At 52.2% G+C, this 14,757-nt stretch overlaps 2 long non-coding RNA genes across 6 annotated transcripts in view; one reads left to right on the plus strand and one right to left on the minus strand.

Moving 5' to 3' along the window:
• Positions 1-14,757, minus strand: part of LOC147031188 (uncharacterized) — a 109,551-nt gene that overhangs the window by 41,903 nt on the left and 52,891 nt on the right. The gene's annotated exons all lie outside the window — the stretch shown is intronic.
• The window catches only part of LOC147031189 (uncharacterized), a 39,663-nt gene that overhangs the window by 14,861 nt on the left and 10,045 nt on the right, over positions 1-14,757 (plus strand). For 2 of the 3 annotated variants that reach the window (XR_015056712.1, XR_015056713.1), the window contains exon 3: positions 4,132-4,169. This is a non-coding gene — a long non-coding RNA (uncharacterized LOC147031189). Of the gene's footprint in view, positions 1-4,131; positions 5,184-14,757 lie in introns of those variants that run through there. The other variant, XR_015056714.1, reaches the window with a different exon arrangement.

Here is a 14,757-nt window from a genome sequence, read left to right on the forward strand (position 1 = left end):
TGGATATCTCCCTGTCTCGGGTCCCGCGACGAGCGTCTCCACCATGACCTCGGTCGCGCCGCCGGCCTCTCCCTCCGCAGCTCCCCGACTCCGACACGAGCACCCCCTCGACCGTCTTCGCCGCCGCCACCTCTCCACAGCTCCGTCCAACCGCCCTCTCCGTCTCCTCTCTTGACTCGTCCCAACTCTTCACTGGCTCCGAACTCTTCACTCTCTCCCCTCCGTACTGCTCTGTTTGGCGAGCGCGGCCCCTTATATGCCCCGTGGCCTCGCTCCTTCACCTTCGACCCTTTACCTCCGACCCTTCACCTCTAACTGGCTCCCCATTGGACCGAGGAAAAGTGGGCGTGAATGCTTTTTGATCCATGAATTTGCATATAGCGATATTACTCCAACGCACCTGGAGGCGGGGCCAAATCGCCCCACGCTCGCCGATAGGACGGAACAGAAGTGGGCGTGAGTCGTTTTTGATCCGTTTTCTTCGGAAAGGCCGGCACTTTTGCACCCCTGCTCGGTGCGCGCCCTGCACGAGTCCAGTATCGGTGCCCACAAGCGGCGTGGGAATGACGGTGATGCGATGGTTGCGAGGGCGAGTTGTGACAGTAAAGCTCGTGGCTGTTGTTGTGAAGCGGCGTTGCGGTTGGTGGTTGTTGTGTGATGGCTGTTGAGACGTGGTTGGTGGTGGTAGTAATGGCGGCTGGTCCAAAATAAAGATAGTAAAAGAAAAACGGCTATCTAAAAGGGTCGCAGCCCGCATAAATGACATTTATTCCCTCTAAACAACGGGTTTGGGCCTAACTACACATATACTTACCGAGATATCTCACCTAAGGGACCTGAATGGTGGTTTGCGAATTTCGTCAACCACAACAATATATATATATATATATATATATATATATATATATATATATATATATATATATATATATATATATATATATCCTCGTGTTGGCGCAGTGGTTAGGGCAGCGGCTTGGGATCCAAAAGGTCCTGAGTTCAAGCCCCGTTGGGCCACTGAATTAATACACCAGGGGGTTGACTCAGCCTGTCATCCTTCTGAGGTCGGCGAAATGAGTACCAGTGTACTGGGCCGGTGTATACCCCGGTTAAAATAGGTGTACCATATCCCTGTGTCGTAAGAGGCGACCAGGGTTGTGTCAGGAAGGGCATCCGGCGGAAAACATGTGCCAAATCACTATGCGGATCATACGGATGATCCGCTGTGGCGACCCCTAAAGGGAGCAGCCGAAAGAAGAAGAAGAAGAAGAAGAAGAAGAAGATATATATATATATATATATATATATATATATATATATATATATATATATATATATATATATATATATATATATATATATATATATATATATATATATATATATATATATTGTTGCGAATTCGCGCCCGCCGGCATGCGAGCGGCCACGTAACTCGAATCGTGGCACGTCGCCCACTGGACGGACAATTCTGTCGTGACCCACTCGGACTAACGCCGGGAACTAGTCACGTGTGGGCCTTTCGGCCTCACCACGATCCTGCCAATCGGCCCCCCGCGTATAGGATTGTTCGCCAAATTCGACCTACCTAAGTACCCACAAGGAGGGTAGACCGGGCGATCGCACCTCGCCGCAGGTCGACTCCGGACACGGGCCACTTAAGCGACCCGTTCCGTACTATCAGGATAACCGAGCGGTGTTATCGTCGGCCTCGACGGTTCCGATTAATTATCGGGCGTATTAAGCCCACCACCAACCCTTTACGTGAAGCAAGATGGAGATTCAATTAAAGAAAAGACGAAGCGAAACGGGAAAACAGTTCAACATAAGGCACATTTATTCCGCGGCACACGGAAAGCACACATATACAATTACAACAATTATGCACCAAAAGCAGATGTTACAAAAGAAACACAACAATGCAGATCTACTACTGACTACACGAGCACACTGCAACACTTACACAGTTTTACTTTACAGACGGCGCCGACAACACATTTACTCAAAAGCAAAAGAAAACGGCCACCCTCAAAGACAAGGGGGCAGACGGGCCTGTGGGCCGCGAGACCGGGTGGATCCTACCCATGTCTTGTGATGAGCCGCAAATGTGGCGGCGGTGCCCCGACTCCGCGCTCCTTCGCGGGTTTCGTTGGCACTGCTTGGAGTGGAGTGGGAACAGGGCCCCCCGATTCGCACTATCTCAGCGCGGGGGGGGGGGGAAGGGGGAAATTGTTGATGCTCTGGGGAAAGAGGATAGCTGGCTTGCTTGGGTTCCGCGACGAGCGACTCCACTGCGACCTCATCGCCGACCACCGTCTTCCTTGCCTCGGACCCGAGGTATCCGGTCCCCTCCGCAATTCTCCTCAGCCGACTGCCTCCAACCCTTCTCCAACTCAAACTCCAACTCCAACTCCTCTCCAACTCCGACTGCCTCCAACTGCTTCCGACCCAAAACTGACGAAATTCGCCCCGCGCTCAGCGCTTTATAGTACGGCAGGAGAACCCATATGCAAATTTCTGGATCAGAACGAGCTCGGGGGTGGAGCCACGCTCGCCCATTGGATGGAGAAAAAGGGGCGTGAATCTCCCCTGATCCTCGAATTTGCATATATCGATTCTACTCTGACACGCCTGGAGGCGGGGCCAAATCGCCCCGCGCTTGCTGATTGGACGGATCAGAAGTGGGCGTGTATCATTCCTGATCCGACTTTTGCTCGGAAAGGCCGCACTTTGTACCCGCGGCTCGGCGCGCGCCCTGTACGAGTCCAGGACAGCCTGACGCTCGGTGCCCACAAGCGGTGCGGGAATGGCCGCAGAAGGAGAGGCGAAGGTGGTGGAGGGTCCAAAGTGCTGGTCCATGGCCACGGTGACGCTTGGAATGGCGGTGATGCGATGTTTGCGGGAGCGAGCTGTGAAGGTAAAGGTCGTGGCTGTTGGCGTTGTTGTTGTTGTGAAGCGGCGTTGCGGTTGGTGGTTGTTGTGTGATGGCGGTTGAGACGTGGTTGGTTCAAAATAAAGATAGAACAGAAAAACGGCTATCTCAAAGGGTCGCAGCCCGAATGAATCACATTTATTCCCTCTAACCAACGGGTTTGGGGCTAACTACACATGTACTTACAGAGATATCTCACCTCCAGGACCTGAATGGTGGTTTGCGAATTTCCTCAACCGCAACAATATATATATATATATATATATATATATATATATATATATATATATATATATATATATATATATATATATATATATATATATATATATATATATATATATATATATATATCGGGGCATATTATTTAAACTGTTGCAGAGTGGAGTTAAACTACGCCTCAGATGGATTGAGGTGCCGGAGCGGCCATCTCCGGCAGGACTGCACCCCTGACCATCAATACAAATTTCCTCAAACCCCTTGCTGGCCCAAAGGTATCCGATCCGATGTACCATACTTTGTATTCCAGAGCACTTATGCTGCCGAAGCAGCTTTTTGGGAAGGGTTATACTGGGTGGTTTGCCATTGTCTTCTGAGCAGTCGTTTGGGCAGGGATTTAATTTATTCAGGAGATAACTTGCCTCGTCTTCACAAAGGACTCAGTGGGATCTTTATCGTATATCAACGAATGCCGGCAGAGGGACTCCCGTTTAACGTCAATCTGAGGAAGACATTTATCTCTCTCTCTCTCTCTCTCTCTCTCTCTCTCTCTCTCTCTCTCTCTCTCTCTCTCTCTCTCTCTCTCTCTCTCTCTCTCTCTCTCTCTCTATCTATCTATCTATCTATCTATCTATCTATCTATCTATCTATCTATCTATCTATCTATCTCTCTCTCTCTCTCTCCTGGATGACAGTTTATACCTGGGATGAGATTCAAACCCAGACTAGACTGCTACGAGGAGAGTGTGTGTATCTCCAGGACCCAAATGCCTACCTTTCTTCAAAATTGGAAATGTCCACGAGGATGCACTGTGGGACAACTGGCTCAACATTTCGTTTGAAGAACTTTGTGCTCTGTGTCGCAACGTCCTTCCAACGATGTACCATCATGTTATAATCTCATCGGATGGTCTTGATAGTCAAACATATGGTTTTTCCATGAGCCTTAGCCTTGTGTGTGTGTGTCTGTGTGTTTGTAGGTATTTGCACACTGAGGTGTGAAGATAGCTCGGTGGAGGTAAGTTCACTACCAAAGGGACATCTTGTTGTCCCATAATCATGGTTCTTTACTGTACTATGAAATGAACAAAAAATAAACAAATAAAATACTAGAACAGCACTCGGTCGAGAGCGCTACCTTCGCCTGGCTGACCAGTTTACGTTTTGTATCACACTGATGGGCCGGATCTGGATTCAGACCTAAACCAAAATCGAATCTGCTTGTTCTCGTCACCAAACTAACTCATCCACCAAGTTTCATCTGAATCAGTCCGCAACTTTTTGAGATGTTGTGATACAGTACATTTCGTTTTTGGTCCTATCTCTCAATGGTGAAGGGTCAATTGAAAATTCTAGTAGTTGGATCCAGATTCGGATCTTCACCAAAATCGAATCCGTTCGTCCTTATCACACACACACAACACACATGACCTCTGTCCACCTTCGGTGGTACAGGTAACAAGCAGAAACACTTTCACAACTCTGGTATATATATATTTTAATTAAACAGACCAAAGCTCGAGGAAGAGGACATGAGGTGAGGCAAGTGCATCGGCAATGGAGTCTAAAGGAAGAGGATGACAAGAGCCATAGATAGGCAGGCAGGACTACAAGTAACATGGACAAACATGCAGGACAACGAGGCAGAAGAGAACAGGTGTATGATCAAGGTAAACAGATGGAATAGCCAGCAAGAGGGCTATCCTACACAGAGATAGTTACATTGAGAACAAAATTGTACAAAGAGACGGGTGGATTAAGAAAATGGTCGTCGTGATCGAGGCACCGGTGAGTGACCCACCACCGCTTTAAAGGGATGCAGTAGTGCCGTCGCAGGATTGAGTGACACGGGATGGTGTCGAGATGATGATTGAACAGGTATGTGGAAAATGCGGTGAAGGTGAGCAGTCAGACTAGATGTGGGAGTGGCAACAGAGTAGTGTGTGAGTAAAAATGTGAGCTTGTTTACTCCTCTTCCTGCATCTCCACCTGGACCGGTGACTTTGGCCGATTGCAAACAAACAAGATCTCGAGGAGGCCAATATTGTCGTACTAGGGTATCGTCAGTCTTTGTCATGGAATGTAAGCAATGATGCTCCTTACTAGTTGGAAGGTTATTAGATATCATTGTTTAGCAGGCTAATGGCAGCACCTGAGGTTTGTGGTTTAGTCGTGGTTGTACAAACGTTTCCTTTCAGGAAAGGACATCTGTTCCGAATCATGGTCCTTCACATCGTCATTGTCAAAGGCAAAACATGCACGGGGAGTTCAAGTGGTTTGAAGAACTCGATTGTGAGAACTTCCATCAGCATGGGATGAAAGTACACTTGGACTGGAGTCGAGGTGTGGGCAGAGACCTTTATTGGCTCCACACGGAATGGTCGCGCATGTGTTTAAGATCTGGTGGATATATATGCCGGTCCTGCAGCAGCTGTGATTGTAGAGGGTGTAGGGCGAGCAACCGGGTGGGGAGGGAGATGTGGGAACGGGATGGTCGACGGTCACGAATGGAGGAACAATTGATGAGGGGAGACCGTGAGAGTGCACCCAGGGTACACCTTTGCTGGCCTTGACTCATGCTCCATGTACTTCGTTGTGTCCACCTTAATGCTCTGTACACTCGAGGCGCATTCCGTTTCTGTCCTATCCACCGTCTGTCTGTTGAGGGACATGAGGCCCGTGCTGGGCGTACCGAGCGAGGTGAGTCTCGGCGCGACCGCTATTCTCGCATGTTGTGATTTATGGTTCTCGCTGAAGTTCACTCAGAGTTCACTGAGCTATTCCAAGCCAGGCCGCACTGTGCTTCTCCCTCTCCATGATCCACATGGCGATGCTTTAGCAGCAGACGGCGGACCTCATAGATCACACGGTTCTTGGCTCGTACCGACTCAGGCTGAAAGGCGAGATGTGATGGCCGCGGAAATGGTGGCTCCGTCCGCGCGAGCACACTCTACCCATGCGTCGACCCGAGACCCCGCGCACGCCCTGAACACCACCAGTGGCAATTCGGCAATGGAGCAGATCGAGGTCAAAGGCACGCGACATTGGCATGGTCATTAGTCCTGAAAATGTGACATCGAGGGTCCTGACACCAAGCGAGCAGACACAAGGGTCAGCAGGTAAATGGTCACAAAGGCCTTTGTCCCCCGTGGCTCAATTTACCTTTTACTCTCATCGTTTGGCTTCTCAACAAGGGGGCGTGAATAGTGAACCGTGGAACTCACCTGCCCTCCCGAACACTCTCGTATCCGCAATAGCCCTTGTGTGTGCCTGAATAAATTAATCGGACACGTCGGTGGCAAGCATATTACAAATTTAATAGGGGTACGTGTATGTGGCATCAATTAGCACCATGCCTGGGCGGAAGGATATTAAAACCTCGCGCGTCAAAAAAGGTGTTTTATTACAAGTGTCGCATGAGGGGTGGACCCCATCGAGCTTCTACCGACTTTGCACAACAAAAGGCCCTCGTATTTAATTAAGGAGTGATCCAAGTGTGCGTGTGCGTGTGCGTGCGTGTGCGTGCGTGTATCGTGAATTGTTTCTGTTTGAAGTCTTTTCTTTGATTAAAAAAAAAATACAATTCCATTCACTTGGGCCGACTTAAAAATCTGGTGTTGGTTGAGTGTTGGGGTGGTGGCTTTGGATCCCAGGGTTCTCAGATCGAGCCCTGTTGGCCACTGAATTAACACCTGGGGGTTGACTCAGCCTGTCATTCTTCTGAGGTTGGTGAAATGAACACCAGTACAATGGTAATCGGGGCATTGCATCAGCGGTATAGCTGCGTCCCGAACCAATGATGCAACCAGCAGTCAAAAAGGCAGCACATGATGGGATCTTGCGCCAACTCCAAAATTTTTGTGGACTGCATTATGCATATATACGTACATATTGTTGTGGTTGACGAAATTCGCAAACCACCATTCAGGTCCCGTAGGTGAGATATCTCTGTAAGTATATGTGTAGTTAGCCCAAACCCGTTGTTTAGAGGGAATAAATGTCATTCATTCGGGCTGCGACCCTTTTAGATAGCCGTTTTTCTTTTACTATCTTTATTTTGGACCAGCCGCCATTACTACCACCACAACCACCACCAACCGCATCTCGACAACCACAGCCACCTTCTCCAGAACCGCCTTCACAACATCCACCTTCTCCACAACCGCTTTCACACACCAACCACCAACCGCAATGCCGCTTCACAACAACAGCAACGCCAACAGCCACGACCTTTACCGTCACAACTCGCCCTCGCAACCATCGCATCACCGCCATTCCCGCGCCGCTTGTGGGCACCGATCCTGGACTCGTACAGGGCGCGCACCGAGCAGCGGGTGCAAAAACACCAGCCTTTCCGAGAAATCGGATCAAGAATGATTCACGCCCACTTCTGTTCCGTCCTATCAGCGAGCGTGGGGCGATTTGGCCCCGCCTCCAGGCGCGTCGGAGGATAATCGCTATATGCAGATTCGCGGATCAAGAATGATTCACGCCCACTTTTCCTTCGTCCAACGGGCGAGCGTGGCTCCGCCCCCGAACTATTCCTGATCCAAAAAACTGCATATGATTTCTCCTGTCGGACTATAAAGCACCGATCGCGGAGCGAATCGAGGCAGTTGGACGGAGTTGAGAAGAGTGGAGAGTGGGAGAGTTGGAGAGTTGTGGCGGCGGCGAAGGCAGTTGGACGGAGTTGAGAAGAGTGGAGAGTGGGAGAGTTGGAGAGTTGTGGCGGCGGCGAAGGCAGTTGGGAAGAGTTGAGAGTTGAGAAGAGGAAAGAGTTGGAGAGTTGTGGCGGTGGCGAAATCGGTCGAGAGAGTGTCTGTCGGGGTCCGGAGAGGCTGGAGAAGCCAAGAAGCTTTGTGGAGGTCGGCGCTCGTGTCAGAGTCGGGGAGCTGCGGAGAGGGGAGGCCAGTAACGCGATCGAGGTCACAGTTAAGTCGCTCGTCGCGGGACCCAAGCCATCCAGATATCCTCTTTCCCCCGAGCATCAACAACCCCTCCCTGTTTCCCCCCCGCGCTGAGATAGTGTGAGAAGGGGGCCCCGTTCCCACCCCATTCCAGGCAGTGCCAGCGAGGCCCGCGGAGTCGGGGTGCCGCCGCCATTTTGCGGCTCATCACCAGACGGGTAGGCTCGACGCGGTCTCGGCCCCAGGCCCGTCTGCCCCCTGTAGTTGAGGGTGGCCCCTTTTTCTTTTGCTTTGGAGTATATGTGTTGTCAGCGCCGTCTGTGAAGTAAAACTGTGTAAGTGTTGCCGTGTGCTCGCGTAGTCGGTAGTAGATCTGCATTGTGTCTGTTTTGTTGCATTTGCTTTTTGTGCAGAATTGTCGTGTTACTTTTACATTTGCTTTTGGTGCATAATTGTTGTGATTGTATATGTGTGCTTTTCGTTTGCCGCGGAATAAATGTGCTTTATGTTGAACTGTTTTTCCCGTTTCGCTTCGTCTTTACTTTTATTGAATCTCCATCTTACTTCACGTAAAGGGTTGGTCGTGGGCTAAATACGCCCAATAATTAATCGAACCGTCGAGGTTGACGATAACACCTCTCGGTTATCCCGATAGTACGGAACAGGTCGTTTAAAGTGGCCCGTGTCCGAAGTCGACCTGCGGCGAGGTGCGATCGCCCGGTCTACCCTCCGTGTGGGTACTTAGGTAGGTCGAATTTGGCGAGCAACCCTATCCCATGCGGGGGGCCGATTGGCACGATCGTGGTGAGGCCGAAAGGCCCACCCGTGACTAGTTCCCGGCGTTAGTCCGAGAGGGTCACGACGGGATTGTCCGTCCGGTGGGCGACGTGCCGCGATTCGAGTTACGTGGCCGCTCGCACGCCGGCGGGCGCGAATCCGCAACACTGTTGTCAGGAGTGGGACACAAACCCATCCCCCCTCCTCGCGGCACTGGTGTCGGAGAGCGGGAAAACGGGCTCTCCTGTCTCCAGCTAAATTTACGGGAATCGGTCCAGGGGTGAGAGGAGCGACCCCCGATTCCCTCCAAATTACGAGTGATTCAAATTAACCCTTTACGAGAAATAAGATGGCGTCTCAAGGCGAGCGGGAGCCGGGGGTATTAGAAATGGATTTAGAATGTGTAGAATCCATGGTCCAGGATGAAAACCCCGTGCAGGAAATGTTGGTTGTGCAGGAACATGAACTCCCCCAACTGAACCCAGAGTTCGAAATGGGCGCAGTGGCTGGGGTGGCGGACAAACGGCCCCCACGTGCGAATTCGCCCACGGATCGGACGATGGAAATGTTTGAGGCATTGATGAGGAAAATGGATGCGAATACACAACAAATGAAAAACGAAATAAAAGGCATGAACGAAAAGATGGATACAAACACAAACGAAATAAAAGGCATGAACAAGCAAATGAACGGAATGAAAACTAATATGGAAACAAATGCGCAAGGAATGAAGGAAGAAATGAAAGAACTGCGGGGTGAGATGCAGAAAATAGGCCGAAGCCTGCAGGCGACGACAGTGGAGCTCAAAATGGCGACGCCACGTGTGGGAGCGAAGGAGCTGGGAGGGAGTGTAACGGCTGTCAGGCCCGCGGTGGAGGCGGGTAAGGAGAAAATAATTCGGGGGACGTGTTGGGCGAGAAGCCTGACGGTGACAGAGAGGGAAAAACTAATTCGGGTGACGGAGGCATGCATGAGGGAGATAAGAGACGAGGTGAAAGGAATTGCGAGAGAGAGAAAAGAACAATTAAGACGGAAAGCAAGGATGAGGTACGCGGAGATCGTGAAAGAGCAAGGAGTGAAAAACAGGGAAGGACGGGAGCGACTTAAGGAGAAAGCAAGGTTGACCTACATAAAGATAAGGGAAAGACGCCAGAAAGAAGCAGAGACCAATAGACACGAGGAGACGACAGAAAGAATAAAATGTATAGAGACACGGGAGATAGAGGGTGAATTGGACAAGGTTAGTGACGCACACACACACACACAGAGGTAGTGGAGGACTATGAGGGGGAGCTGGCGGACTGGGTGGAGGCCCAGTGCGAGCAGTTAGATGGCCTCCTCCAGGAACGAGGGGAGGGAGTATGCCCCCTTGAGGCGAGTCACGACCAGGTGAGTTCGGTCGTGCTTTGCGAGGTTGAGGGGAGGAGTACTGCGAACGGGTGCACGGAGAGCTTGGGGGGGTATAGAGGCCCCGGAGACCCTTGTGGGGACACGAATCCCTAGTGTGGTTGTCCCGGTGTGTGTGGTGTCGAGGTGTGTGTTCACGAGTGTGGCGAAATGCGTGCTGCAACGCACGCATAGCGCGGGTGCAAGGGCGTGTGTGAGAGCGACCGGGTGGGTGACAAAGACCCCGTGTGTGGAAGCGACCCCGTGTGTGAGTGGTGTGGTGGTAAGTGTGCAGAAGGGCGTGCTTCCCAGCACGCCGTGTGTGGATGAGGCACCGCGAGCGAGTGCCCCCGTGTGTGTGAGTAGTATGGTTTGTGTGAGGGAAATGGCACGAGTGAGTGAAAGGCCGCGAGTGAGTGGAGCCACGTGTGGAAGGGTAATGGCATGCGTGAGTGAGCGGCCGAGTGTAAGGGAGACCGTGTGTGTGAGAGAGCGGTATGTGAGGGAGATGTCGGTCGGCATGCGGGAGCACACAGCCGCGTCTCCCGGGGTGAATGTAATGGTGAGGTGTGTTGGCGTCGTGACACGCGGGAGTACGTGTGTTGAATGGCGACGACGGCGACATGTGAGGGACAAAAGCCGGGTAGCGGCTGTAGCTGTTTCGGGGACCGTGCCGGGTTCACCCAGCAGCGAGCGCGAGGTCCGTGCTGTGCAACGCACGAGGCCCCCACGTGCTCGCTTGCGAGAGTGAAGTCCCGGTCCGGAAACGCACGCGGTGGATTTGCCGATCCCACGGACGGACAAAGTTTAGGCAGGATTATGGATTTGGACCGGACGGGTTCTCCACGCGATCGTGTGTGTTAAGCTCCAACGGGAAAAGCACATGTGTTCGCGTGGGGAACCCCTCGAGACGTGGGGCTTGTGTTTTTTTTTATGCGCACGGTGACGTCATGGCTGCACGTGGGGTTGGAATCCGGCAGGAGGGGTATCCCTGCCAGATGGTACCGTCCAAGGAGGGACGAGGTACACGTGCAGCTGCATGACGTCACGGGCAGGTGCAAAGTGCGCGAGCTGTGAGTTACCGCGCTGGTGCTGCGCAATTAGAAAAAAAAAGAAAAAAAAAGCAAGCCTCACTTTCAGGTGCACAGGATTCCCGGGCAAGGGGTGGAAGACCCCCTTGCTTAGGCACAGGATGGAAACTAGTTAGGGGGAAGGGTTAGCATAGCTAGACCGGCTCCATGGGGCAGGGGTAAGTCCTCATGGGGCCCGTGGAATGGGTTAGGTAGAGGGATTGTAGCCAGATTTAGGTGGGGAAATGATTTTTATTTATTTATTTAGGAGACAGAGACAGACTGTGAATGTGTAGTGGGGACGTAGTTTAGCTACGTAGTGTTAAATGGAACGTGCTATAGTTTAAGGGACGACGTGGGAGCACGAGTTAGTGAGCGGAGGTAGTTAGAAGGATGGCGGAGTTCAGCGGTGTGTGTGTTGAAGAGTTGTGAGGTGAGTACATGATGAGTGAGTGAGGCCAGCGGGTCTGTGTGAGTGGAGCGAATGGGGAATGCATGGTGCGATGAGTGATTGGGGGGAGGAGTGACTCCCGCCCAAGGGACCCCGGGGTCAGTGTAGAGTGAGTTAGGGGGTTAGTCAAATTTACAAAATGGAGGTCGTTTTGTTGTTGGTGGGAGTGTAGGCTCGAAACCTGTTTGGAGGGGTGCAGGAGCCCTGTTGACGGGCTGGGAGCGTGGCTGCGAAAGGTGAGTATCGCTGAGTGGGTACCCCGGGCACCAGGCTAGTCGGCCGTGGTAGGCCAAGGGCCCATGGGGGGCCGGGATAGCGTAGTGGGCACGGGTGCGTCCGCTTGGTGCGGGGCCCGGGGCGCCATTAGCCGCGTGGGCAGTGTTGTGGGCACGGGTGACCCTCGGAAAGGGGCCCGGGAAGCCAGCCTGCCACGTGTGCGTTTCAGGGGAGGTGCCATGGGGGGCACTCCCCGGTGTTTCGGGAGCTGGTAGGCTCGGAGGCAGTGTAGTGCCCGGGGGTGCCATCGTAGGGGAATCGGCAGAGGGTTGTGCCTGCCAAGGGGAGCCACGCATCCCAGCCATGAGACCGTGTGAGGGCACGGAAAGAAAATTGGGGGGCAAGGCCCGAAATTGTGAATACACCAACACAGGTGACGGGAATCTGGGTTGTTAGAACCAATAGTTTAAGCGAGAGGCGCTTGTTGAAAGCCCCGGGGTAGTTTAACAGTTATATGGATAGGGTAGATTAGGAAGTGTACCCCTCTGCACCATCCATCCCCTCGCTCTCGTTGTGGGCCGCTGGACCCACTTTGGTTATAGATCGCTGAAGTCTGGGGAGGCCATCCTGAGGCTTGAATTGGGCCTCGACACAGGACGCTAGCTCTCCCTTGTTCCCCTCCGGAAGGGAACGTAGGGGTTGGGAGTAGGCTAGGTGACAGGATAGGTTGGCCGAACAAGGACAGTACAGGGGGTTAGGGGACGATTTATAGTGGGGAAGTAAAAATAAAAAAATAAAAAAAAATAAAAATAAGTTGGGGCTAAATTGGGGTTTGACAAATTAAGGGAGTGGGTATAGACAGTGACAGGCAAAGGCGATAGGTTGGGAGGGAGACCGTAGAGTAGGTCCGAGCCCGCCTTCCGAGTGGCCAGCACCACCGCACTCCCTCCACCAACCTCCAGTGAACGGCGAAGGCTGGCCAGCTTCATCGGCAGCTGTTGTTTTGCTGCAAGGCCTGTGCCGGCTGGATCGTCTGCAGCTGCTGTGCTGCAAGGCCTGTGCCGGTCGGATTGTCTGCAGCTGCTGTGCTTCAAGGCCTGTGCCGGACAGATCGTCTGCCGGCTGTGTTTGCTTGCAGCGGCCTTGTTCTGCAGGCTGTATTTGCCTGATCACCTTTGCCATGCCATGCCCACTGCCCCTGTTCACCAGCCCCGTTCAATTTTTGCTTTGCCCCCCCTGTTCATTGCCATGTGCGCCAGGATCAAGGCAACAGTTTGCAAGCTGCGAGAACTGCCCTGTTGGCAGCTACAACACGGGCCTGCAGTGGCGGCCCGTGCACCGTGTTTGCGTCCATCCATTCATCCATCCATTCGTTGTGTTCATTGCGTGTGCCACTTGAGCTGGCACGGAGACTGCGTTTGTGCAGCCCATGCACCGTTGTGGTTCACTGCGTTCAGTTCAAAAGGGAAGGCCTTGGACTGCGTGTGAGCAGCCGGCCACGTTCCCTGTCACCTGCATTGTTTGAGTCAGAGACTGCATGCGAGCAGCGTGGCTCCCTGCTAACTGCTTTCTTTTTGCAGAGTTCATTGATCCTGGGCCATGGTTTAGTGTAAAATTTGTAAGTTAAGGTTAAGATGTACTGTAAATATGAGTGCGCCCCCGACATGTCTGTCTTAGCGCCGGCAATTTTATTTAAGTCGTCCGTGTGAGTGGGTTTGTTTAGGTAGTTACTCAGCCCTCAGGTTATTTATTTTGGGGACACGAATACCATGAATGTCGCACTCAGAGATCCGTAGGTAAAATGTACTAGGGGAGAACTACACATGATGGCACACGAAAATTTGACGACTCGGGACGAGTCTGTAAAAAGGGGAGGGGGTAGTGTTGTGGTTGATGAAATTCGCAAACCACCATTCAGGTCCTGTAGGTGAGATATCTCTGTAAGTATATGTGTAGTTCGCCCAAACCCGTTGTTTAGAGGGAATAAATGTCATTCATTCGGGCTGCGACCCTTTTAGATAGCCATTTTTCTTTTACTATCTTTATTTTGGACCAACCGCCATTACTACCACCACAACCACCACCAACCGCATCTCGACAACCACAGCCACCTTCTCCAGAACCGCCTTCACAACATCCACCTTCTCCACAACCGCTTTCACACACCAACCACCAACCGCAACGCCGCTTCACAACAACAGCAACGCCAACAGCCACGACCTTTACCGTCACAACTCGCCCTCGCAACCATCGCATCACCGCCATTCCTGCGCCGCTTGTGGGCACCGATCCTGGACTCGTACAGGGCGCGCACCGAGCAACGGGTGCAAAAACACCAGCCTTTCCGAGAAATCGGATCAAGAATGATTCATGCCCACTTCTGTTCCGTCCTATCAGCGAGCGTGGGGCGATTTGGCCCCGCCTCCAGGCGCGTCGGAGGATAATCGCTATATGCAGATTCGCGGATCAAGAATGATTCACGCCCACTTTTCCTTCGTCCAATGGGCGAGCGTGGCTCCGCCCCCGAGCCATTCCTGATCCAAAAATCTGCATATGATTTCTCCTGTCAGACTATAAAGCACCGAGCGCGGAGCGAATCGAGGCAGTTGGACGGAGTTGAGAAGAGTGGAGAGTTGGAGAGTTGTGGCGGCGGCGAAGGCAGTTGGACGGAGTTGAGAAGAGTGGAGAGTGGGAGAGTTGGAGAGTTATGGCGGCGGCGAAGGCAGTTGGGAAGAGTTGAGTTGAGAAGAGGAAAGAGTTGGAGAGTTGTGGCGGTGGCGAAATCAGTCGAGAGAGTGT

Source organism: Eptatretus burgeri, chromosome 3 (assembly GCF_056783735.1).
Source record: "Eptatretus burgeri isolate ZD-2024b chromosome 3, Ebu_testis_v1, whole genome shotgun sequence".
Classification (NCBI taxonomy): Eukaryota; Metazoa; Chordata; class Myxini; order Myxiniformes; family Myxinidae; genus Eptatretus; species Eptatretus burgeri.